The 26,928-nt window shown below is 40.6% G+C and overlaps 1 long non-coding RNA gene, 3 other non-coding genes and 1 pseudogene across 4 annotated transcripts in view; 4 read left to right on the top strand and 1 right to left on the bottom strand.

Moving 5' to 3' along the window:
* The first annotated feature begins 2,343 nt into the window (after window positions 1-2,343).
* Window positions 2,344-26,928, top strand: part of LOC146502837 (uncharacterized) — a 144,737-nt gene continuing 120,152 nt past the window's right edge. Inside the window, exon 1 of the long non-coding RNA XR_014868855.1 lies at window positions 2,344-2,548. This is a non-coding gene — a long non-coding RNA (uncharacterized LOC146502837). The remainder of the gene's footprint in view (window positions 2,549-26,928) is intronic.
* Window positions 17,791-17,903, top strand: LOC146502849 (U5 spliceosomal RNA). The gene has a single exon (XR_014868981.1). It is a non-coding gene; the product is annotated as a U5 spliceosomal RNA (small nuclear RNA).
* LOC146502848 (U5 spliceosomal RNA) lies at window positions 18,234-18,345 on the top strand. The gene has a single exon (XR_014869144.1). It is a non-coding gene; the product is annotated as a U5 spliceosomal RNA (small nuclear RNA).
* Window positions 18,534-18,724, top strand: LOC146502847 (U2 spliceosomal RNA). The gene has a single exon (XR_014869079.1). It is a non-coding gene; the product is annotated as a U2 spliceosomal RNA (small nuclear RNA).
* LOC146502846 (5S ribosomal RNA) lies at window positions 19,192-19,300 on the bottom strand (annotated as a pseudogene).

Below are 26,928 nucleotides of genomic sequence, written 5' to 3'. Positions count from 1 at the left end.
ACTAATTTGTACCAACGTGAGAGAGAAATGGATCTGAAACCACTGAAACCAGAGTGTTTGCAGACACACAGATAATGAAGACATGCTGCTCGGAAATGCTAGATACAGATAAAAATGGAGTGTGTGTGTGTGTGTGTGTGTGTGTGTGTGTGTGTGTGTGTGTGTGTGAGTGAGTGTGTGTGTGTGTGTGTGTGTGTGTGTGTGTGCGTGTGTGTGCGTGTGTTTGTGTGTGTGTTTGTGTGTGTGTGTGTGTTTGTGTGTGTGTGTGTGTGTGTGTGTGTTTGTGTGTGTGTGTGTGTGTGTGTGTGTGTTTGTGTGTGTGTGTGTGTTTGTGTGTGTGTTTGTGCGTGTGTGTGTGTGTGTATGTTTGTGTGTGTTTGTGTGTGTGTTTGTTTTTGTGTGTGTGTGTTTGTGTTTGTGTGTTCGTGTGTGTGTGTGTGTGTGTGTGTGTGTGTGTGTGTGTGTCTAACTGCCTCAGTAATTATGGACCTTATAGTCCTTACAAACACTGTTTCACTAACTTCAGTAAACATTTTACATACATATGTCCCACCGTGAACGCAGCGGTGCACGAGCCACTGCAGTGGAGCTCACGTACAGCTTTGTGGTTCAGACTGTTATCACACACAAACAATCAATGCAGGAGAAATAGCGCGTGCACGTGGTAGATGCCGTCATTTACACAGTGCTTCATGCAGGTGTGATAACGAGACTGTTTGACTGCTGCAGGAGAAGATTGTTGATTTATGTATCTGTGCATTTTCAGATTTTTGTGTTCCAGCTGTTGTATGTTTGTTTTTTCTTACAGGTGCAGCAGTTGGTGATTGTGCATTTCTATTTGGACTCTATTCTTTTATTACATCTTGCACTACGACCCCCATGCACCAATGCCGTGCACCGGGTGTGGTAGGCCTTTGTGTTGCTCAGTGAACGGAGTTGATTCAGCACAGTCCTCCAAGCTATGTGCAGTAAACGTACTATCGTCAAGTACTGATTATTATCCACTTTTTATACGTTTTCTATTTTTTTGCCTTTTTGTGTCATTTCAGATATTGTGTCAGTCACTGTTCCCTCTGAGCACGTGAGCAATCGTGCACTGCTAACACAGTCTCCGCGCACTGAAAATCAGCAAAATAAAATAAATACATGTATTTACTTTTATTCCAATTCAGGCTTGATCTTTTTTGTGCGCAGCGCAGATTTTCTGTGTGGGGAGATCGTGTCAGCAGTGCGCGACTGTTCACGCGCACAGCTTTATTACTTCCAGGCTGGATTACTGCAATTCATATTATCAGGATGTCCTAAAAACTCGGGTTCATTATGACATCTATAAAGAGAAACTTCACAATTATAATTTACAACTGAGGAGTGCAAGAAGGTCCTACTTCTCTGACATCATCACCAAAAACAGCCATAATGCTCGGGTCTTATTTTCTACAGTTGACAGGCTAACAAACCCTCCTGTGTCAGTGGCAGCTGAACTTCGACCATGGCCTGCAATGACTTCGCCAAATTCTTCACAGACAAAATCCAAAAGATTAGACAAGCAATTGGTACATCAACAGCAGATTCAGGACATGTACTGTGTCCACCAAAAAACTGTTTAAACACCATCAAACAGTTTCACCGTATTAACAGCAACGACCTGGAGGACATCTTAGATCAACTGAACTCCTCCTCTTGCTGTTTAGATGTCCTGTTTTTCAAAAAGGTCTCAAAGACTTTGGAGTCAGACCTGTTACAGATCGTCAGCTTTTCTTTAATGTCATGTGTGTTTCCAGAACCACTAAAAACTGCTGTAATTAAACCTGTACTGAAAAAGGACAATCTTGAAGAGATACAAATGAAGAACTACAGGCCGATCTCAAATCTCCCATTTTTAAGTAAGATCATTGAAAAAGCAGTTTCTCAACAGCTCAATTACTTCTTAACACAGAATAACTGCTATGATACCTTCCAGTCAGGTTTTAGACAGAACCACAGCACTGAAACTGCTCTGACCAAAGTGTTTAATGACATATGTCTGAATACAGACAGTGGAAAAATGTCAGTCTTAGTTTTACTGGATCTCAGTGCAGCATTTGATACAGTTGACCGCAACATATTACTCAAACGACTGGAGAACTGGGCAGGTCTTTCAGGAACTGTACTAAACTGGTTCAAAACAGGAACAGGAAATACTTTGTATCAATAGGTAACTTCACATCTGAGCAGACAAGTATCACATGTGGAGTTCCCCAAGGCTCCATCTTGGGACCCCTTCTGTTTAACATTTACATGCTCCCACTGGCACAGATTATAAAGAACAACAACATAAACTATCACAGCTGTGCAGATGACACACAAGCAGTGTTGGAAAGGTTACTTTTAAAATGTATTCCATTACAGATTACAGATTACATGCCCCAAAATGTATTCTGTAACGTATTCCATTACGTTACTCAATGAGAGTAACGTATTCTGAATACTTTGGATTACTTAATATATTATCATGCTGTTTACAACTACATGAATGTACTATTGCTGTGATTTATTACTGTTACTGAAGGTCCGCGGCTCCGAACCGTAGTAAAGGGACCTCTGGCTAATACGGTGGGTTCTGTGTCGGCTCGTAGCTGAAAACTAGCTTTACTTTGTTGTCTGGGTCAACTTTGCTAGCAGAGACAGAGAGAGGCGTTGAAAGGCTGCTCCAACAGAACTTATTGTTTCAGAGGAAAACACGAACACGGTGTACAGTCGAGTCTTAATAGCTTACTTACAGCTGGGCTCGTCAGGCTCTCTTCTTGGCTGCAGTGGTTATTATTATATTTACATGCTTCCAGCTCCCGTTTCTGCTCGATGACAGCTCGTACTTTTCCTTTTTCTCCCTCCCTCGCTCACAGACACATAACGGGTATGGCAGTCCATTCTCCCTGCAGCACGGACTACACTGCCCATGATGCTACATTCTTTAGAGCTATACCTGTAGCATTCTGCCTGTTAGCTTAGCACAACAACAACAACAAGGCCTCTCTCACCCAGGAAACACGCAGAGAGAGCGTCACCCTGTAACCATGGCAACCCTAACGCTGCCGCCTGGAACAACAGAACGTAGCTGTCAAACAAAACCCAAACAGGCCTGACCCGCCACAATATGAAACAGGGAAGTACCGCCGTGTAATCCATTTATTTCAACAAAGTAACTGTATTCTAAATACCACCTTTTTAAACGGTAACTGTAACGGAATACAGTTACTCATATTTTGTATTTTAAATACGTAACGGCGGTACATGTCTTCCGTTACTCCCCAACACTGCACACAAGTATATATCACAATGTCACCAGGAGACCGAGGCCCTGTACAGGCTCTTGGTAAATGCATTGTGGAAATTAATGACTGGTTGTGCCACAATTTTCTCCAGCTAAACAAAAACAAATGGAGGTAATAGTCTTTGCAGCCAAAGAAAAACGATCACAGGTCGCCACAGAACTTCAATCTATACACCTAAAAACCACAAACCAGGTGAGAAATTTGGGTGTAGTGATGGACATAGACCTAAATTTGTAAAAACACATTAAGGCAATAACAAAGTCAGCTTACTATCACCTCAAGAATATTTCAAGGATAAAAGATCTGCTGTCTCAACAGGACCTGGAAAAACTAGTCCATGCATTCATCTTTAGTAGGCTTGATTACTGTAACAGCATCTTTACAGGTCTACCTAAAAATCAGTCAGACAACTACAGCTCATTCAGAGCTCTGCTGCTCGAGTCCTCACTAAGACCAAACAAGTGGACCACATCAGTCCAGCTCTGAGGTCTTTACACTGGCTGCCTGTCCGTCAGAGGATAGACTTTAAAGTTCTGATGCTGGTCTATGAAGCTCTGAATGGTTTAGGACCAAAATACATCAGTGACCTCCTGACCCAGTATGAACCTTCCAGATCCCTCAGGTCATCTGGATCCGGTCTTTTATCAGTTCCCAGAGTCAGAACCAGACATGGAGAAGCTGCATTCAGCTTTTATGCTCCTTATATCTGGAACAAACTCCCAGAAAGCCTCAGATCAGCTGAAACACTCAGTTTATTTAAATCCAGGTTGAAGACTCACCTGTTCTCAGCTGCATTTGAATAAAGCACCAAATCCACACTGTTTTACTTTTAAGCTTAAATTCTAAAACTTACATTTTATCTACTGTTCCTTTCTTTTCTTTTTTTAATGCTTTTTATTTGTTTTTATTTTTTAATGTCTCTGTAAAGCACTTTGAATCACCATGTTGTTGAATTGTGCTATATAAATAAACTTGCCTTGTCTTACACTATTAGCACATCTCAAAGATACGTTCTTTCTCAGGAAGTCACATGAAGAGTAATAGATTACATCTCTCACAGTATCAGACCAACCAGCTGCTGTGGAAAGTCTTTTTTTAGACACAGAGATAAAAATGTTTGACTGAAAGCTGATAAGTGAAAACTGAGAATTTAGAAGGAAATATTTTCATCTGAGGATCTGATTAAACTGTCACACTAATGTTCATATTTTTTAATTTTTGGACACTGTCAAGTAAACAGATCAGATATTCTCTTGAATGTTAAGATTTGCTGCTTTCTTTTTAAATATTAAATTTTTTATCTCTAGTAAAAAGAAAAAAGGCACAAAGATGATGTTAAAAATACTCTTTTGAACATTTTTTTAATAAATGATGAAATATGACTATATTCTAAAATAATTTTGACTGAGCTGACCCACTCAGACTCTGGACTGTACCAAGATGTGTGCTGGACTGAGGGCAACGTGACATATGAGAGAAACATCAGCCTGACTGTGTGTAGGACAGTAAGTAAGGAAACAAGAGAATCTGACGGTCCAGTGGATCAAATATGAACTGACGCTTGATGAAGATTTCAGGACTGAAGGTTCTGGGTATCTTTTGATGAATGACAGTAGAAGGGCACATTTCCTGAAGGAGACAAACATGTCAACACTTCATGTATCGAACATAAAAATGAACACAGTATACATTTGCCTGGTGATGAACCAACAGCAATGTGTGAGCAGTCATTCTGTACATTTGACCAAACAAACAAACGTCATCTATCGCTCAGTGGGAGAGACAGCTGTGCTTCAGTGTCCCATCAGTCATGACCAGCCCCCAGTTTGGAAGAAGCGGGACAAACTTTTCCAAGAAGGCAGTCCAAACTACTCGCTGGTGCTCCCATCATTGATGTTAAATGATTCAGGTTTGTACAGCTGTGAAGGTCAAACCATAAAACAATGGTACAAACTTTTTGTGTTCCCCAAATTTGGTCCACCTGCAGTAGAGGTCTTCTCAGAGGGAGATGAAGTCACTGTCAGATGCTCTGATAAGAGAGAAACAACTATGTTGTCCATTTGGTTCATGAAGTCGATCCAAACAGAAGGCAAAATTGTGAACTCTTTTATGTTTCACGATCCACATAGAATCACCGCTGATGACAGACTGATATTCTCTAATGTCTCACTGAAACATGCAGGAGAGTACTGGTGTACAAAGATGAAATCAGGTGATGAGTGTGTGTCAGCAGAAAAAACAGTTCTGATCTACAGAGAGCCCTTTGGGGTTTACTCGACCTTCTACAGAGTCAGGTGGATACTGCTCAGCAGTCTGCAGGTGATGCTTTGTGTTGTTGTGGTCTGTGTGACACAGAAAACCAGGAGCTTTCAGCTCAGACACACACTTAATATGCTTATAATAATAATAATAATAATAATAATAATAATAATAATAATAATAATAATAATAATAATTGTCTTCCATATTTCCAACCATATCCATAATCACATACTGTGTATGCTACCATTGTATATAGTGTATTATCTTGCTTTTTTTCATTGATTGTACTTATTGTATTTTTGTATTTCCTTCTGATATCTGTACCTGAGCTGAGGTGACGCAAAAATTTCCCCGTTGAGGGATCAATAAAGTCTTATCTTATCTTATCTTATCTTATCTAATAATAATATCATCATCATCATTATTATACATAAACGTAACAAGAAGAAAATAAACAAAAACAAAAATATTATTGTAGATATGAATATGTACCTGATTAGACGCCTCGGTCTCTTATGTGATTATGATTTTATCTTTTCACTTATATAGTGATTATGTGCTTTTTTGTTTTATGTGATTTGATGTTTATCCATATCTCATTCATGTATCTCTCAGAGTATCATTTTGAATATTCTTCTGTTTCTATCAGTGATCAGTTCGATCTATAATAAATGTTAGAAACCAGTTGTAAATGTATTCGTTCTTCACTCTGATGTGAATCATTATCATCTCTCTTGGAAAATGTATTTTGTTATTGTGTTTAAGAGCAGATTCATTACAGCACCATGTTCATCTGCACTATATTGTTTTCATTGTTGTGAATAAACATGATTGTCTGATACAGCAAACACTTCATAATATGGACGTTACTGCTTTGATTGTGTTTTTATATTCTCCATTTTTGTTAGGAATCATTTCTGAAATAAAAATATCTAAATATAATTTAACAGAAGATGAGAAGATGCTGTTCCATAATTCACTGCAGCGTGCCTCCATTCATGAAAACCATTAACACAATAAATAAAGTGGCACAGATCATGCAAATGTTCATTTTAACTGTATTTTGCTATTCATGCCAAAACCTGCTGTCATATTTGGAGTTTTAACAGTTTCTAAGCTCACTGTTGAACTCTGAACATCACACTGCTGGAATAAAAACTGCTTCTTGTTGAGTTGTTGCTTTGCATGAAGAACGCACATTTAGATGATGAGAGATGAGATGAGATAGCCTTTATTTGTCAGTTGCAGGTCTTTTGCCCACAACCGAGATGACAGACCTTGCCGACCGTACATACAATACACAAACATCACATTGGGGAGACAGGTCAGGCTAGGTAGCGAGGAAAAAAAACATCGAAATGTGTAACACAGAAGGATAATACAGGAATGCACAGATATCAACACACCATAGCACAATAAAAACAGACAGCAACATGGGAAAGAGTTCCAGTGTGCACATCTGATCTGGGACCGCTGCAATCTTTCGACTGCGCCTCCAACTGACCCGATGTCCACATCAGAGGGGAGGTAAGCGTTGGAGGTGGCGTTGGATCCGGGGTAGGGAGGGTGATGCGTCGGTGAGTGCTTATCAGTATCAGTATATGTATGTGTGTGCGTGTCGATAGTTCAGCTGAGACAGTGTCCTTCGCCCTGCCAGGCTAAGTAAACAGTCTTCCAGCCAACCCAGGTGGCCTTGTAGGGAATGGGAAGGAACAGACTAAACACAGTCGTTATCAGGGTGTTTTGTTCAGCTCCGGCCTTGTAGCTGGCGCCGAGAGGGTATCCAGATGAAGTGATGTTAATTTTTTACTTTAGTGCGAACAGCTCATATGAATTTCAAAGCAGTTCTACAGTCCAACACTGGTCTCTCAATCTCCCGTTGGAGAGCCGCGAGCTTCGCCATACTTGCGTTCTGTGATGTTGTCATTTCTTGTGCTCAAGGAGCCGATTTCTGAGAACTCACGGCAGTGTGCCTCCCCGAGATGTCATCCAATTTTGCGCCCAGAGATGTTATTCCGGGCTAGCCCTTCCGAGATGTATCCAGTCTGCAGTCAGAGATCTTATTCTGAGTATTCACAGCAGCCGTAGCCTCTCCAAGATCTTATCCGTGCTGACTCAATGAGCCCATTTTGAGAAACTCACGCCTCTCCCATCGTTCCAATTCCAGCAGGCAGCCTTGTGGGGGTTTGAACAGCCGGTTCCGCTTTCTTAATTCTTCGATAAGTCAGGGCCAAGCCAGCTCCGATCCGCCAGAACCCTGTTACCATGGTTCAGAATAGGTAGATATCTTCAGCACTCAGGCTCACCCGAGCCCAGACTTCTCGTTGAGAAAGGGGTGTCGATTGCATTTAGGGACCAGTTGATCCAATCCATAATTCCTCTTTTAGGTTTTAGAGAACAGACTGTGAGAGAGTGTTCCAGGGAAAATACAAAAAACCCCACGAGACTAGACAAGGACATAAGCAGGGAAGATAAGGGAGAGGAGAAAAAGTGCGTCCGCCTCCTCCGAGAGCCAAAGAAGCAATTATATAAAGTCAGGTGTGTTTAAGGCTCGATATAATCAGTTTGCAGTAATAATGCCCTTTGCTGAATTCCAAACAAGAAAAATGAGGAGGCTGAAGAAAAATCAACACGCTGTTTATATCACAAATAACTCTTTGGGTAGAATTTGCTGAGCAAAGGGTCTGAGGATTAGGACTCAGGTGCAGATTCATCAAGAGGAGCGTGGCATTACTACAAACTGTTCCACCCTATAAACACTAAATGCATGTGAACAGGTGACCGGCACAATGAGCTGAAGAGCACAAAACATTATTTACCTTCAGATCACGAGCCGTCCCAGTCAAAATGTACATAAAGGACATTTTTGAAAAGCAATAAATTGTGTGCCACAGACTTCTTATTCACATTTATTTGACACATATAAGTGTAACTACAAACTCACAGGCTAAGCCATAAATTTAGCTGCAAAAATATTCCTGTTCACAACTTTCAGTTACAAAACTGACACTGTGCCTCTTCAGTAAATCCAGCAGCTTTTTAACATTAAACACTTTTTGCTGCAGATGTTAGTAAATTTGACCCAAAGTGTAACTTTTTCTTTAAATTTCCGATCTTTGTACTGAACGGATATTTTTCACACATGCGTCTCATTTAAATGACCTGCATGAAACAACAAGGTTAGATCATGTTGTGGTGAAGTAAGATGTTTTTTTGTCCATCTTCTGCACATCATAGCTTCAGCATGGTGTCACTCTTGTCTTTTAATAACTCCTCATCAGTTCTCCTATCCACCTCTCCGTGACCTTGCTGTGGTCAAGGAAAATATGTTAGGAAAAGGAGAGAGGAGAAACTTTTGGCACATGGCTGGACTGATTCAGTCCTTGATTTTCTGTGTGAGTCTTGTTTGTGTGATCAAAGTTTTCTGTTGTTGCTGCAGATACTAAACTGCAGCAAGCAAAGCAACAGCAAAAAGAAATGAAACCAGAAACACGTCTCATCTTTTCTCCAGAAAGACAGCGCTACACTGTTAGTACATCTCAGAAACGCCTTCTTTCGCAGGAAGTCACACGGAGACTTTTTATTTAAAAAAGACATAATGTTAACTTTAAAGCTTTTTGGCCAGCCTGGGCCTGGGTCTAGCACATGCTGAGACTTGGCCCCTGTGGGAAAGGGGGGGGGTGACAAGCGGTTCTTGGGTGCCTGGGGCCCTGGGACCTCATTCTTACTTCTTGTACCAGGTGGCTGGCCTTTAGCGGCATCGTGGGGACCCTATCTGGGGCCTCCTTCCTTGTCCTTCTGGGATGCATGCGCCGATGTCACTGTTTTGTGCGCTCTCAGGTCTTCAGTACTCTTCGGGACTGCGGATGGTCCGGTGGTCCTGGTTCCATCTCTCTCTCCCTGTGGCTCCTGGGCAACGATTTCAAGTACATTTCATGTCAAAGACACACTCTCTTCCTCTCCCTCTCAGGCTACAAAAGGATTGTGGGTTTATGTATCTGCATTTTCTAATTTTTGTGTTCCAGGTGTTGTATCTTTACTTTTTTCTTGCACGTGCAGTAACTGGTAGTGACACATTCTGCATGTGTATTTGTACTCTATCCTTTTAATATATTTTCTCGCCCTCCTTTTTTCCCCTCCTGCCTCAGACACTGAAACTGAAATAACACAAGTGGAAATTAAGAAATAAAGATAAAAGATTCACATGAACAAGAGGAGTCTAGAGAGATCTTATACAGCTGTTCTTGGATGAGCAACATCTGTTTGGAACCACAGTGTGTTCAGATGACAGTTCTGACTGCAACAGCTGCCAGACAGGACACGGTTTAAAAATAAAAATAAAAATCCTTAAAGTTGTTCAGTGCAATGACATGCAAGCTAATCCAGAGGTTAGCAGCTCACAATCACAATACAGAGCCTGCTGCACCACACAAAGACATATGTATGCAGAAATATCCCTACTTTACCCGATTATTATTATTATTATTATTATTATTATTATTATTATTATTATTATTATTAACAGAGAAAAAGAAGTTTATTATTTTTACCATTTTGTCACATCCAAAATGTGCTTCTCCTGATGAAGGCTCTCCGTGCTACAATTCATTATTGTTTCAACACTCATCCGGCAGAGGCACCGTGGCACTGTCAGGAGGTGCTGAAGGGAGGAAAAAGGTGGTTACTTGTCTCTCTCGCTTTTTATCTCCCTCTCTATCCTTCTCTCTCAGTCGTTGTGCTGTCTCTGAAAAGGTAAATGTAACAGTGAAACAGGATTTACAACCTGATGAAGTTTATAACAACAACTGACTGAATGTAGAAACACATTTCCTGTCATGGATGTGTGGGTGAGTGTCTCCATGTTTGGTTACGGCACCACCTCTGGGAGGAGCCCTCATCAGCTCACCTGACATACTCACCTGTCTGCAATCTGAGATAATCAGCCAGCTGTATTTAAGGCCAGTGTTCTCGATTGTCCTTCACCAGTTTGTCTGCTAAACTATGTTAGCACAGCCTGTCTTGGTTAACCATGTTTACCTCGTTCTCTTTGTGTTCGTAGTGCTTCCCTTGGAGCTCTCATCCCAAGATGACTTGGTGGTTCATTACTGTATTTGAAACACACGTGCATGTATTTGGAATGTCTCACTGTTATTGATCAGGTGACAGAGGCAGCTCTGCCATGTTGTAGCTCGGACAGAGGTGAAGAGGCGAGGTCACAGGTGACTGACTGATGTTTTGGTGCTATAGATTAACGAGAGGAGAAGGCGTGGGTTTGGCTCCTTCACATAGTGGACATTGAGTTGTTGTGTGGGGCACCAGTAGTCCATGTCTGTTGCTGTAACAGTAGTTCATGAATAAAAAATCCCAGCTCACTGATCTGATAGAGGGCAGTAGTGCCTAAAATGTTGCATAATTTTGCTGAGAGATCTGTTACTTTGTGGTAATCTTAGATGAGTAGTTTTATGGACAAAAACCACCAGGTCACTCAGTGTTCCCTTAGTGCTAATGTATCAGAGATGTTGGTGTAATATAACTGAAGTAATGTTGTTAAGTCCTTAAAGTTATATTCTTTTATTGTCATGACTGTATTTGAAACTATTTTTATTTTTGTATGATACCTGATTTACACTCTAAAAACTAAAGCTGACATTTACTTAAATTTTTTGAGGCAACACTTTTACACTTAAAAATATTGAGTAGATTGGAAACCAGTCAAATCTGTTCAGTATACTTGATCAATTGAATAACTAAAGCTTAAACATATTCAGTTGAAATGATTAATTGTAGTTGTTACACAAACATGAAAAAATTGAGTAAATAACACTGACATGCTTGGTCAATGTAACTGAAATATAGATGGTCAGTTAACCCAAAATTTAGTTAATTTACTTAATATTGTAAACTGACCACCACCAGTAGGCGACCGAGACTGTCGGTGCTGGGGCTCGAACCGGCAACCTTCTGATTACAAGACGAACTGCCAACTCTTGAGCGACGATCACCCCCTAACTTTCAAATATGAATGTTATTGTATTTCACTGGTAGTCTAAGTCTAAAAAAACAAACAAACTAATATGTAGTTGTGTTTTTCTCGACGTTCTTGTGTTTTACTTACACTTTTCAGTTGTAGTTGCTGACAATAAATAATATTGATTTGAATAATTAATGATTTTAGTACGAGATACTGATGAGTATAGATACCTATTTCTCAAATATGTTGATTCAATTTTAAACAAAAATGTAAAGTACATGCAAAGAAGGTATTCTGTGAACCACATACTGAATTTTTTGTCTGAGATAAATGTAAACAAATACCTTTTTTTTTTTTTTAACCAAAAGAGCCAAAATATATATTTGTTAATCCAACAGTTAAAACAGTTTATTCCTCTTTACATTTCAGTTTAATGTTCTCCTTCACCAACAGAGGTCAGTCACACACAGGTTTTAAAATTGCAGTTATTCTCTTAGAACGCCACAAATGTTTGGACTGGCCTAATTTCTTTTTTTTTTTCTTCTTCTTCTTTTTTTTAAACTTCTATTTAAATTTTTTATACACAAATCATGGTCACAATACATAATGAAAACGTTGCCATTATACACGAAAAACAAAACAAAACAAAACAAAAACGATAAAAGAAAAAAGAAACCCCCCCTCCCTCCCCACCCGAGGCTCATGTAAAGAGAAACAGAACAAAAAAAACAAAAAATGTATGTCACACATCTGGAAAATACGTTTTTATATAGTCAATAAATGGGTTCCAAGTCGCAGAGAATTTTTGTTGTGATGAGAGAACTCTGTATCTAAGTTTTTCCAGTGGTAAAAAGAAAAGCACCTCCTTTAACCATTGTATGTATGAAGGAGCCTTATCAGACTTCCAGTGGAATAGAATAAGTCTACGGGCAAGCAATGCAGCAAATGCTCTGGCATTTTCCTGAGATTTACTCATTTTGTATTGTGATGGCATAACTCCAAAAATGCCAATGCGGAAATCAAGCACTAAATTCTGCGCACTGATATGAGATAATGCTTTAAATATATTTCCCCAGTAATTATCCAGGTTCGGACAAGACCACATCATGTGACCCTCATTTGCTGGATTATGTCCACACCTGGGACAGGCAGGATCGGCTTCTGGGAAAAATTTTGAAAGCCTCTCTCTTGTATAATGGAGACGATGAAGAATTTTAAACTGAATTAAACCATGGCGAATGCAAAGGTAGGAAGTATGTATACGATTCAAACAAGATCTCCACTCATCATCAGATAAATACACCCCAATGTCTTTTTCCCAATTATTTTTAGTTTTTTCCCAAGTAATAGGCCTTAAGTTCTGTATCAGTTTGTATATGACGGAGATTCTCCTTTTGCCAAAAGGATCTATTTCCAAAATGGTATCCACTTGATTTTAGGAGGTAGGTAGGGGAAAGAAGGAAACAATGTTTTTGCAAAACTTCGTATTTGCATGTATCTAAACATATGTGAGGTTGGTATATTGTAATCTCTCATCAGAGCGTCAAAGGTGTTAAAAGTTTCTCCTGAAAATAAATTGTAAAAAAAACTTCAAACCATTATTGTGCCAAATTTGGATGCTTTATCTGAAATGGATGGCAGAAAAAAGGGTTAAAATCAACAGGGAAAAAATTACTAACCTGTTGCAAACAGAAGTGCCTTCTGAATTGAAGCCATATTTTAATAGATGTTCTTACAACTGGATTTGTTATTTTCTGTTTTTGATTTAGAGCTAGGGATGAGGTTAGGAGGGGAAGTGGATTAGACATCAGTTCCATTTTTACCCAAGCCTCACCCTCGCTATTTTCATAAACATATTTCCAGTGCAATAATTTGGTGATATTAGCCGCCCAGTAGTAAAAAATACAATTTGGCAACCATAGCCCACCAGCCTCTTGTGGTACTTCCAAATATGTTTTTTCTATTCTGGGATTTGAATTTTTCCAAATAAATGTTGCTATTAATCTGTCTAAATCTTTGAAACTTGATTTGGTTATAAAAACAGGAACCATCTGGAAAACATAGAGAAATTTTGGTAAGACTGCCATTTTAACTATATTTATTCTGCCTGCTAATGAGATTGGAAGTGTTGCCCATTTTTTAAAATCTTGTGATGTTTGTTCTAACAATGTGTCAAAATTATAAATCCGCAACTCGTTCATTGTGCGGGTTATATTTATTCCCAAATATTTAAACGTTTCTTTTTCTAATTTAAAAGGGAAGGCAGAGAAATCTTGCTCTATGTTATTAATAGGGAACAGTAGGCTTTTTGAATAGTTTAATTTGTGTCCAGATATGCGTCCGAAGTAACGCATATCTGGATACAATAATAATAATAATACCTTAAGCAATTTAGGGATTGATGCCGTTGGATTAGATATATACAGCAATAAATCGTCTGCATACAATGATACTTTGTGCACTGTCCCGTCCCTAGAGGTGTTAGCCCATCTGAAGGACCTGGCCAACGAGTTAAACACTTTCTACTGCAGGTTTGAGACGGACAGACTCCCATGCCTCACCCTCCCCTCCCCAGAGACATTGCTTCAGACATTGACCCCCAACACACCTCCCACCTCTTCCCCCTTCACCCTCCCTAATCCAGTCTCAATGACCACCCCCACCCTCCCCAATCCAGACTCAATGACCACCACCACCCTCCCCATTCCAGACTCAATGACCACCACCACCCTCTCCATTCCAGCCTCAATGACCACCACCCTCTCCAATCCAGCCTCAATGACCACCACCCTCTCCAATCCAGACTCAACGACCTCCATCACACCTCTCACCCCCCTTTCCTCCTCCCTGAAACTCAGAATACACACTGAGGATGTGAGCCGACTATTTCAGAAACAGAAGCCCAGGAAGGCCCCCGGACCAGACGGTGTTTCATCCTCCTGCCTCAAAACCTGTGCTGAACAGCTGGCTCCCATCTTTACTCGCATCTTCAACAGATCCCCTGGAGCTGTGTGAAGTTCCCTCCTGCTTCAATCGCTCCACGCTCCACCCTATTCCCAAGAAACCGACCATCACAGGACTGAATGACTACAGACCTGTTGCCATGACATCTGTGGTCATGAAATCTCTCGAACGACTGGTGTTAGCCCATCTGAAGGACATTACAGGCCACCAGCTGGACCCTCTGGAGTTTGCCTACCGGGCAAACAGGTCGGTGGATGATGCAGTAAACATCGGGCTGCATTACATCCTGCAACACCTCGACCGCCCGGGAACTTATACCAGGGTCCTGTTTGTGGACCCTATCATGTGATTTCCTGAGGTCAGATGGCCCAGGATGTGAGTGGGCGTTAAGGCGTCTGGGAAGGGATCTCAAAACTGGATTATAGATGGCAGAGAGTTGGTGTCGTAAACCACCGCCTCTGTTCAAAGATGGTCGCTCACAGTGGACATAGATGCTTCTTTCACTCCTCTTTCAAACCATCTGTCCTCTCTGTCCAAAATGTGAACGTTGGCATCCTCGAAAGAGTGACCTTTGACCTTTAGATGCAGATGAAAACAAGATAAAAAATACAGTCATGACATACATATGTGCAGCATAATATGCATTTATATACCACCCTGCTACTACATAGCATATGTCTAATGTCTAATTATGTGAACTTGTACTATCGATGCTATCCCAGACAACCTCCAACATCGCGGGTAACTAGCTTAACAAAAGGATTAGCTTTACAGCCAAATATTGCATTGGTGGGCAACATATTGCACAAAAAGTCTGTGAAGATTCTCAGTCATCCAGGTCATCGTAGTCAAAGGAGCTGACAAAGAAAAGCGTCTGGACTTCTTTAAGTTTACTTGAAGACGTTTCACCTTCATCCGAGAAGCTTCTTCAGTTCTAAGGTCAAATGGTGGAGAGTCCCAGATATAAACCTAGTGGGAGTATCCCCCCACAGAGGGACAAAAGGACCCCCTGATGATCCTCTAATCGCCTGAGCCAAGGTGTGGAACTGGGTGTGGGTCCCCATCAGCCAGAGTTTCGGGTGAGTTCATTGTGAAACCTGGCCCCACCTTATCATGCGAATTCCTGAGGTCAGATGGCCCAGGATGTGAGTGGGCGTTAAGGCGTCTGGGGAGGGAACTCAAAACTGGATTATAGATGGCAGAGAGTTGGTGTCGTAAACCACCGCCTCTGTTCAAAGATGGTCGCTCACAGTGGACATAGATGCTTCTTTCACTCCTCTTTCAAACCATCTGTCCTCTCTGTCCAAAATGTGAACATTGGCATCCTCGAAAGAGTGACCTTTATCCTTTAGATGCAGATGGACAGCTGAGTCTTGTCCTGTGGAGGTGGCTCTTCTGTGTTGTGCCATGCGCTTGTGAAGTGGCTGTTTGGTCTCTCCAATTTAGAGGTCTGGGCATTCCTCGCTGCACTGTACAGCAAACACCACATTGTTAAGTCTGTGTTTTGGCGTTTTGTCTTTAGAGTGAACCAGTTTTTGTCTGAGCGTGTTGCTGGGTCTGAAATGCACCGGGATGTCATGCTTGGAGAAAACCCTCCTGAGTTTTTCTGATACACCGGCTACATAGGGGATGACAATGTTGTTGCGTCTGTCCTTCTTATCCTCCCTCGCTGGTGTCTGATCTTCTTTTCTGTGCCTCTTTGCTGACTTTAAGAACGCCCATTTAGGATAGCCGCACGTTTTGAGTGCTTCCTTTACATGTGTGTGGTCCTTCTTTTTCCCTTCAGGCTTAGAGGGAACATGTTCTGCCCGGTGGTGTAGGGTCCTAATTACTCCAAGTTTGTGTTCCAGAGGGTGATGGGAGTCAAACAGGAGGTACTGGTCCGTGTGTGTGGGCTTCCAGTAAAGTTCGATGTTGAGGTTGCCATTCTCTTCAATGTGCACAGCGCAGTCCAGGAAAGGTAAACAGTCATCCTTTGTGTCTTCCCTGGTGAACTTGATGTTTTTATCCACAGCGTTGATGTGCGCAGTGAAGGATTCACTTCTTGTGTCTTGATTTTGACCCAGGTGTCGTCTACATATCTGTACCAGTGGCTGGGTACTCTTCCTTTGAAAGAGCCAAGAGCCTTCCTTTCCACTTCCTCCATGTAAAGGTTGGCTACAATAGGTGACACGGGGGAGCCCATGGCACAGCCATGTTTTTGTCTGTAATAGCCTTCGTTGTATTTGAAATATGTAGTGGTGAGGCAGAGGTCTAACAGTGTGCAAATCTGATCGGGTGTGAAGTTGGTCCTGTCCTCCAAAGAGCTGTCTTCTTGTAGTCGTTTTCTGACAGTCTCCACTGCCTCCGTGGTGGGTATGCACGTGAAGAGAGAGACTACATCAAAGGACACCATGGTTTCATCTGGATCCAGGGTAAGTTTCTGGACCTTGTCAGTGAAGTCGGTGGAGTTCTTGATGTGGTGTGGGGTGTTCCCCACGAGAGGAGCAAGGATGGTAGCAAGGTGTTTCGAGATGTTATAAGTGGCTGAGTTTATGCTGCTGACTATGGGTCTGAGTGGGACAGCTTCCTTGTGGATTTTAGGAAGTCCGTAAATGCAGGGTATGGCATCCCCTGGGTAAAGGCGGTGATATGTAAGGCAGTCAATGATTCTGTCCTTTTCAAAGTCTTGAAGGCAAGCTATAACTTTCTTTTTGTAGCTGCTTGTGGGGTCTTGCGTTAAGGCTTCGTAGGTATTGTTGTCACTGAGGAGAGTAGTGATCTTTGTATGGTAATCTGTAGTGTTTAGGACCACGGTGCATCTTCCCTTATCAGCTGGTAAAACAGTGATGTTGTGGTCTTTGCTCAGGGAAGCGACGGCCTACTTTTCCTGTATTGTGAGGTTGGACGGAGGGACTTTGGCACTGGAGAGGGTGGCTGAGACTTTCATCCTGATTTGCTCTGCTTCTGTCTGTGATAATTTATTAATCCGTATGGCAGATTCTGTGGCTGTGATGAGGTCCACTATGGGCAACTGTTGTGGAGAAATGGCAAAATTGAGTCCTTTGGCTAATACTCTCTTTTCAGGTTCAGTGAGATTCCTGTCTGAAAAGTTCTTCACCCATTTCTCCTGACTTTCTTCAGGTGTGTTTTCTTCTCTGGGTTGTGTAGATTCAGAATGAGGAGTGTGTGTTTTTGAAAGCAAGGTGTGAAATTTCCAGCGTTGTCTTTCTTTTCCTTTAGAGTGTTGGGCCCGCTGAGCCTTGTCCACAAACTTGTAAACCTCTTCGAACTCTGGAGCAGAGCAGATGGCTTCTCTTCAAAACGTACAAGTCTTTCGCCTTTTACTAAAGACTTCCGTGGAGAGTGAGGCTAAGGAGTTGCACCTATTTTTGGCAGGGTCTGCCGTCTGGCTGGGCCCTCTCCTCATTGTTCAAAAGAAGAAATAGAAGAAAGTGCGCAGTTCCAGGGAGTTCCGCAGGCCTCTGAGCTACTGCCCCTTTTGCTGACTTTGTGCAAAAGCAAGAAAGCCAAACAAAGTAAGGTCTGCCAAGCCAAGAGCCAGAAAGCAGCCTGAAGCCGCGAACGTGCTCCTCTCCAGTCACCCCTCTCCTGTCAAAGTCGAACTCTGGAGCAGAGCAGGCGGGGCCTGAGATCTGCCCCTTCAGCCAGCAAACAGGGCCTACCGTGACGCCGGAAGCCGGGACGAGGAGTCACTGCGGCTTCCTGCGAGGCCAAAGAAACACACACTCTGGCTTCTCTTCAAAACGTACAAGTCTTTCGCCTTTTACTAAAGACTTCCGTGGAGAGTGAGGCTAAGGAGTTGCACCTATTTTTGGCAGGGTCTGGCTGGGTCCTCTCCTCGTTGCTCAAAAGAAGAAATAGAAGAAAGCGCGCAGTTCCAGGGAGCTCCGCAGGCCTCTGAGCTACTGTGGGTGGGCGGAGATTTGAAGCGGAGCCCTCCCTGTGAGCCAAGTGAAAGAGCGCACCGTCACAAGCGAGAAGTGTCCCGAGAAGGCGGCTCAGCCAGGAACCTGCAGGAGGCCATCGCTTCTCGGCCTTTTGGCTAAGATCAATTTTAGTATCTGTTCTTATCAGTTTAATATCTGATACGCCCCCGATTCGGGGGCAACGTATTAAACGCATTTTTAGAACAGGGAGCCGAATAAAAGGCTCGCTCCGTTCGCTCCACGCATCGACCCGGTATTGCAGCGCCTCCGGGAACGGTGCCCCCTTTGCTGACTTTGTGCAAAAGCAAGAAAGCCAAGAGCCAGAAAGCAGCCTGAAGCCGCGAACGTGCTCCTCTCCAGTCACCCCTCTCCTGTCAAAGTCGAACTCTGGAGCAGAGCAGGCAGGGCCTGAGATCTGCCCCTTCAGCCAAGCAAACAGGGCCTACCGTGACGCCGGAAGCCGGGACGAGGAGTCACTGCGGTCACTACGTATTAAACGCATTTTTAGAACAGGGAGCCGAATAAGGGGCTCGCTCCATTCGCTCCACGCATCGACCCGGTATTTTGAAGATGGCCTTAGGAACCAGCACAGGGCCTGGTGTGTTGTAGGTGGCCTCAGCCAGCAGAACAAGACATTGGTGAAAACAGCCAAAAGCAATGTCGTTAATGTGCCCTCATTAATGGGTAGCTGCTTTGGGTCTTTTAATAGACTCCTTCTCTGGATCAAAAGCAGTTCAATGACATGAAAATAAAAGGCTTACAGCACCAGGTATTCCCAGGCAGTCTCCCATCCAAATACTAACCAAGCCCAGCCCTGCTTAGCTTCCGAGATCAGACGTGCTCAGGGTGGTATGGCCGTAATCTGCTGCCCACAACACAATGTGTCAATTTATGGAATCAAGTGATGAGGTGGCCAGTACCTGAAGTCACGAACACAATCCTATAATCCTACCTGCATGCTTGCCTAATACACTAACCCAAAGACTCAGTTTAGCATTTATCCAGCAGCACAGGCCCTGGATTTTTGAAGATGGCCTCAGGAACCAGCACAGGGCCTGCTGTGGTGTAGTTAGCCTCGGCCAGCAGCACTGGCCCTGGTGTGTTGTAGGTGGCCTCAGCCAGCAGTACAAGACATTGGTGAAAACAGCCAAAAGCAATGTCGTTAATGTGCCCTCATTAATGGGCAGCTGCTTTGGTCTTTTAATACACCCTTTCTTCATTATATAGAGGCAGGTGGTGGAACAAATCAAGCCAACTTCTTGGCCATCCCAAAGAAAACTGCTAGAAACATTTGGTTTCATTAGTCGTTTACATCCTCTAATTGTACTCAAATACTCAAAAGGGAATGTCTGGCCAGTTGACAGTGCAAATGTTCTTCTGAAGATTGCTGCTATTTCTTCTCTAAGTTGTGCTTCAGACCAGTCAGATGTAAAGGAGATCTTCCCAATAAGGCCATCTTGTGCTAGTTTTGCTCTTGAATCTCCTCTCGGTATGAGAAACGTTGATGCTGAAGACAAGGGCAAGCACACAACATCTTTTGTATAGTGTTTGCAGGTCTTGTTTTTTCTCACAAAATGTGAGCACATAGTATGAGCTTGAGGAACTGATGGGAGAGGAACCTGAAATGAATTCAAACACAGATACAGATAGACACCTATGCATTACAATACATCCGTAGTGTTTCTGTTATCTGTTCATTAAAAAACAAAAACAACAACAAAAAACAAACAAACTGTAGACTCAGACCATCTTACTATTGTCTACCCATTACACAGAAAACTGAACCTTTTGTATCTTGTAGATTAGCATTCAGTGATTATTGGTCAAATTGGTGATTCAGTCCCCAGGTGCTCTAATCTACAGCTCCCAATGGGTTTATCTGAGTATGACTGTGTGTGAATGTTGGACAGAAAAAGTGCTTGTATTAATCTGTGCCTGTGAATGGGTAAATGAGATCTGTTTTAGAAAGTGCTTTGAGCACTCAATTAGAGTGGAAAAGGCCTGCAGTTAGGTCAGTGTGTATTTGGACCATAACAAGTTTTATTTTGTTGCCCGTTTACTGAAACATTTTCCAATCATAATTATATCATGAACATGATGTGCAGACTCAGCTTTAATTTAGGGTATCCATATTGAAATGATGATGTCATTACCAATTAAGCAGATAAAAGGCCTGGAACTGATTTGAGACGTAGTGTTTGCATTTTGAAAATTTTACTGCGAACACACAACATGCGGTCAAAGAGAACATAACAGAAAGAAAATTAAGAAATTCATATAGCCACTACTTACCATCAAAACAATGAAAAATATTGACATAAAATTTATTTTGCAACACCACAGAACAAATGATAGCGTATAATATGAAATGATAGATGTTTTCATATTGTCATATCGAACAGCCCTAATACAGAGGGTTCACTGCAAGGTGCAAGCCACTCATAAGCCTCAAGAATAGAAAGGCTAGAATGGGCTTAACAAAAAAACAAAACAAAAAAAACATCTAGTAAAAGCCAGCAAAATTTTGGAAAAACATTCTTTGGACAGATAAAACCAAGATCGACCACTACCAGAATGATGGCAAGAAAAAAAGTATAGAAAAGGTATGGAACGGCTCATGATCCCAAGCATACCACATCATCTGTAAAACATGACAGAGGCAGTGTGATGGTTTGGGCATGCATGGCTGCCAGTGGCACTGGTAGTGTTTACTGAATATGTGACACAGGACTGAAGCAGCCGAATGCGTTCAGAGACATACTTGTCTGTCTGCTTAAGTCCAGCTAAAAGTAGTCACATTGATTGGGCAGCATTTAATAATAAAGATGGACGATGACCCAAAACATACAGTCCAAGCACCCCATGACTTTATTAAAGTAAAGAAATAGAATATTCTTGAATGGCCAAGTCAGTCACTGGATTTTAACACAATAGAGCATACATTTCACTTGTTGAAGACTAAATTTAGGACAGAAAGGCCCACAAACAAACAGCAACTGAAAGCCAATGCAGTAAAGGCCTGGCAGAGCCTTAGTAAGGAGGAATGCCAGCATCTGGTGGTGTCCATGACTTCAAGACTTCAGGCTGTCATTGCCAACAAAGGGTTTTGAATAATAGAAATAGAAATGATCGTTTTATTTTCAGTTATTTAATTTGTCTAATTACTTTAGAGCCGCTGAAATGATAGGATTGTGTTTACAAATTACTTTTTTTCCCCTCACATTTTTATGCAATCATTTCGTCCAACCCATTGAATTAAAACTTAAAGTCTGCACTTCAACTGCATTGGAGTCGTTTCACTTTTAATTCATTCTGGTGATGTACAGAAGCAACATTAGACAATGCGTCTGTATCCAAATATTTATGAACCTGACCAAATAAATAAATACAGTTGTATGATGTTCGATCTCTGTCTGCTGCCTACCAAATGAAATAATTGAGGACTGGCTAAGTAATTTAGCTTTGCTAGTTTTGCTAACATTGCTATCAACCCGTCCAAAATGCTATATAATAAACTTACCAAGTGCTGCGGCGTTTGTGAGGTTGAGGGTGCACTACCGCTGAATCGTTGGATGGCCGACAAAACGGCTCTTCCAATGTTTTCAGCTGGACATGCTGGTAGGGAATAGGTGAAGCAGCTCATGGCAGTCAAAAGTGACCGTGAGAGGAGCGCACACACACAACCTGACCTCAACCGGCACACTTTAGCGCGGGAGGTTTTCTTGAAGCTTTTATTTTGGTATTTCCCTCTGACCCGTACAAGAAATTTAGATATTAGCTAAATATTTAGTTTCCAGTAACATTTAGATTTAACATTTAACATTTAACATTTAGATTTATATATAATATTTACATTTAGCATTTAACATTTAAACATAATATTTACATTTAACATTTAGATTTAAATATAATATTTACATTTAACATTTAACATTTAAACATAATATTTACATTTAACATTTAGATTTAAATATAATATTTACATTTAACATTTAACATTTAAACATAATATTTACATTTAACATTTAGATTTATATATAATATTTACATTTAACATTTAGATTTAAATATAATATTTACATTTAACATGTAGATTTAAATATAATATTTACATTTAACATTTAACATTTAAATATAATATTTACATTTAACATTTAGATTTATATATAATATTTACATTTAACATTTAGATTTAAATATAATATTTACATTTAACATTTAACATTTAAATATAATATTTACATTTAACATTTAGATTTAAATATAATATTTACATTTAACATTTAACATTTAAATATAATATTTACATTTAACATTTAGCATTTAGATTTAACATTTTAAATTCTGTTTTAAATATAAAAAGTTGCAAATATTTTACTAAATGTTGTAAAAAATGACTCGAAAAAACATGTTTTTGTAAGATTTAGAGCTAAATGTGGAAAAATGTTGCCGTTAATTTCAGCATGTTTCAGTTTACAAACGGCGCCCCATACATAGGCTGTATCCCAATTCAGATCGTCTGCAGCCTTAAAGTACGCAGCCTTAACGGTCCACAAGGGCTGCGTACTCAAAGACCACTAAGGCCGGAAGTGCGAAGCTTCTGAAATGGGACGGTCTACCCTACGTTGCACTGCCCAGGTTGCCTAGCAACCATGATACTAACAGCTAACATTTCATACAGCTTTGTTTGACAGAAATGAAGGAGAAAATCTTTTGTTGATTTGTTTGTTTGTTTCTACATGAGCTTTGATCATTCTCTGTAAGATTAAGCTCAGCTATTGAACAGCGTATATTTTAAAGTAAAGGCTTTAAAACCAAGTTAGTACAAACGTCACTAATGTCATATAACTTTCCAGACATGTGGCCAACAGTAATGTTTTAATATTCTTCGTTATTAAACATTTGCACATAAATAAGTGACATGATATTCAGTACTTACTTAAAGTTTACTCTTCGGGCGCCCCTCATCTGCCGTTTTTTTCCGCCAAAATTATCCACACCCACCGCCGTGCTATGCATTCTGGGATATGTTGGGCCACGAAGTCTACACCGCCACATCCTTAAAATTCAGGGAAATGAAGGATGCATTTGAGGGCCGGATTTCGAGCAGCCTTCGAAGTGGGACAGCCTTCGTCGCGTCGCTGTGACATAATTGGCCTTAAAATGCGGCCTTTAACGCTGCAGACCCTGAATTGGGATACAGCCATAGCCTGACATATGAAACAGGAAAAGACGGCCGTGTAATCCCTTTATTTCCCTTGAGAGAGAAATGGATCTGAAACCACAGAAACCAGAGTGTTTGCAGACACACAGATAATGAAGACATGCTGCTCGGAAATGTTAGATACAGATAAAAATGGAGTGTGTGTGTGTGTGTGTGTGTGTGTGTGTGTGTGTGTGTTTGTGTGTGTGTGTGTGTGTGTGTACTGAGCCAAGATTGCGAAACAGCCTAACTGCCTCAATAATTATGGACCTTATAGTCCTTACAAACACTGTTTCACTAACTTCAGTAAACATTTTACATACATATGTCACTGCTGTATAATTTACAGCAAACGCCGTGAACGCAGCGGTGCACGAGCCACTGCAGTGGAGCTCACGTACAGCTTTGTGGGCTCAAAATGTGGTTATAAATATTTTGTACTTGTACTTTTGTATGTGTAAAAAGAATTTGTGTGTGTGTAAAAAAGATTTGTATGTGGACTTAGCCAAAAAAAAACGTGTGACTCTCTGCAAGTTACAAGTACGGATTTTGACCCTATTTTTCTTCCTTTCATCTGATTGGTCAATGTCATGTCAATCACAAATGTAACAATCCAATCAGAGATCAGATGGGTTTGGCTGTCGGAGGGGAGCTTTTTTGAACTGCGGGTTATTACTCTATAATATTACTTATTCTAATATTACTAATAATAATTATTAGTAATATTAATGATTAATTATCTAATAATATACTAATCTGATATTACTTACACCACACTTTACAGTTATTTATTTGTAAAAAATGTTTAGAATCATGTATGATTTTTGTTCGACTTCTCACATGTTTACCACTTTGTGTTGGTCTTTCACGTGGAATTCCAATAAAATTAATTCATGTTTGCGGCTGTAATGTGACAAAATGTGGAAAAGTTTAAGGGGGCCGAACACTTTTGCAAGCCACTGTAAGGAGCTTGAAAAGAAAAGCATCTGGCATCAAGACATCCAGATGTTTTTCTTCTCTACAAAGTTGTATTAAAAAAAAAGAACAGCAAATTATAATATTACAGCGGATGTGTGACCTTAAAGGTTTCTGGCTGAAAAAAGGTCACTGATCAAACTGATTCTTGCTCACAAAAAACATTTTAATCAGATTCTCTACAGGAACATTTGAAAACATTTCCTCCTAACTTCTCAGTATTCACTTATCAGCATTCAGTCAAACGTTCATTTACGGGTGTAGTTAAAAAACTGCTAATAACTGACTTACCACAGCAGTTGTTTGGTCGGACACAGTAAGAGATGTAATCTGTTACTCTTCGTGTGAGAAAGAAGGTGTCTCTGAGATGTACTAATAGTGTGTTAGTTCCAAATAGTAAATTAGTGAATGTATTTCATGGCAGTTTGATTATTCTGGGACAAACAGTGCAGTCTTCCTCAAAGCATCACTGTGAATATAATCATATAATGTTAAAAATATAATAACAGTCTTTTTATTATTGGTCAATGAAATAAATAAATCCTCTTTATTATCAGAGTGAAAACAGATTTCCACAAACGAACGTCAACTGATGACTCCATAAATATTCAGCCCTTCAAAGGTGACTGACCTACTTCAACAGCCAAAATCACATATTTCTGGAAGGTCCACTCACTGGTTATTCAGCATGCCAAGCTACAGTTACACCATGCAGACAAAAGAGCACTCGGAGCAAGTTAAAGGGAAGTTTATTCAAAAGTAGAAGTCTGGGAATGGAGACAGAGGAGTTCACTTAAATCTGTCATTATGAAACGGAAGCAATCAAATCTGCCTAAATCTGACACTCAAAGGTAAACTGGATACCTGGCTGACCATCACGTTCACGACCAGGTGAGGACGGATCAAAGATCAGGAGTCGATTTCAGGCTTGGGCTCGCTTTCATCATATTAGTCCAATCCAATCCAACTTTATTTATAGAGTACGTTAAAACCAACATGGTTGAACAAAGTGCTTTCCATCACAAAAACTGAGATAAAAGTAAAAAAAAACATAAACAGGCAAAGAAAGTGAAATAACAATAAAATAAATACACAAATGAAAAAAAGATTTAAAAATTAAATCTTTAAATATATTAAATATTAAAACTAGTGCTGTCAGCGTTAATCTCGTTAAAATGACGTTAACGCCACGCGGCAAATCTCCGTTAGTGAATTAACACAGATCGTGTGGTTGTTTGCTGACAACAGAAAAAAGTTGCATCTAAGAACACGTTTTTTTCTTACTGATGCTCATTAGTGAAACACAAAGACATTAGACTAGTGATGGTAAATTTGATTCTTTTTACTGAATCGAGTTTTAATGAGTCACTCACCAAAGTGAATCGTTTTATTTGAGTCATTTGATTCACTGAGTCAGTCGACCAGAGTGTGCAAAAAATGTGCATTTTCACTCAAACTTAATTTGTTTCTCTTTTCATGTGAATCCTACTGCTCAGATGAATGATTAAAAAAAAAAAAAAAGTATTTTATAGAGCAAAAAAAGAGCAAAAACATTTCTAAAATTCAGCAATTTCCTATCAAAATTGCTTAATAAACATTTATTTTGTTTATCTTTATTTTATTAGTATTTTCCTTAAATGTGTTAAACATATATTTTCTCATCTAAATGTCCACTGAGCGGTGAGCCAGGGGGCGGTAATGCGCCTTAACATTGGTTGACAACCAAGAAGAAGAAGAAGCTGTGAGCCAGGAGGGAGGGGGTGAGTGATTCGTTCGCTCTATGATTCAGCACAGGAAGGGAGGGGGTGAGTAGCTCAAATGTGCTGTTAGCATGTTAACAGAGCGATGCTACTGTGAACCGAGGAGCTATTTTCTTGATGTGAGCTTCTACTCAGGGTTTTTTCTTCGAGTTCAGAGCAGAAATTTTTTTGTTAAGATACTGGATGTTGTGTTTTTCTCCACAATTTTACTTATAAGCTAGATACATTGCTGCTAACAGCAACAGGGATGAGTCAGTGAGTCAGTTGGACTTGTGAATCATGATTCATGAGTCAGTAAAGTGATTCTCGAGTATTGAACGATTCGTTCATGATTCGCGCATCACTACATTAGACAAATATGAAACTTTAGATCCTCTCTTCCCCCCCAACAGAAGTCAAAGGGATCTTCCAGGAATAGTGACACTATTTTCTGGAGAAGTGATTGGTCAGTACGTCGTGATTTCATACCTGCTGATCTCTAATCTGGAACCTAACCGGCACCAGCAGAGAAAAAGACACTTAACAGCTAAATTGAATCAAGCATAAAAACATT

This window comes from Neolamprologus multifasciatus, chromosome 14 (genome assembly GCF_963576455.1).
Source record: "Neolamprologus multifasciatus chromosome 14, fNeoMul1.2, whole genome shotgun sequence".
NCBI classification, from domain to species: domain Eukaryota; kingdom Metazoa; phylum Chordata; class Actinopteri; order Cichliformes; family Cichlidae; genus Neolamprologus; species Neolamprologus multifasciatus.
Note: the sequence above shows the minus strand (reverse complement) of the source record. Positions and strands in the feature narration are given on the sequence as shown.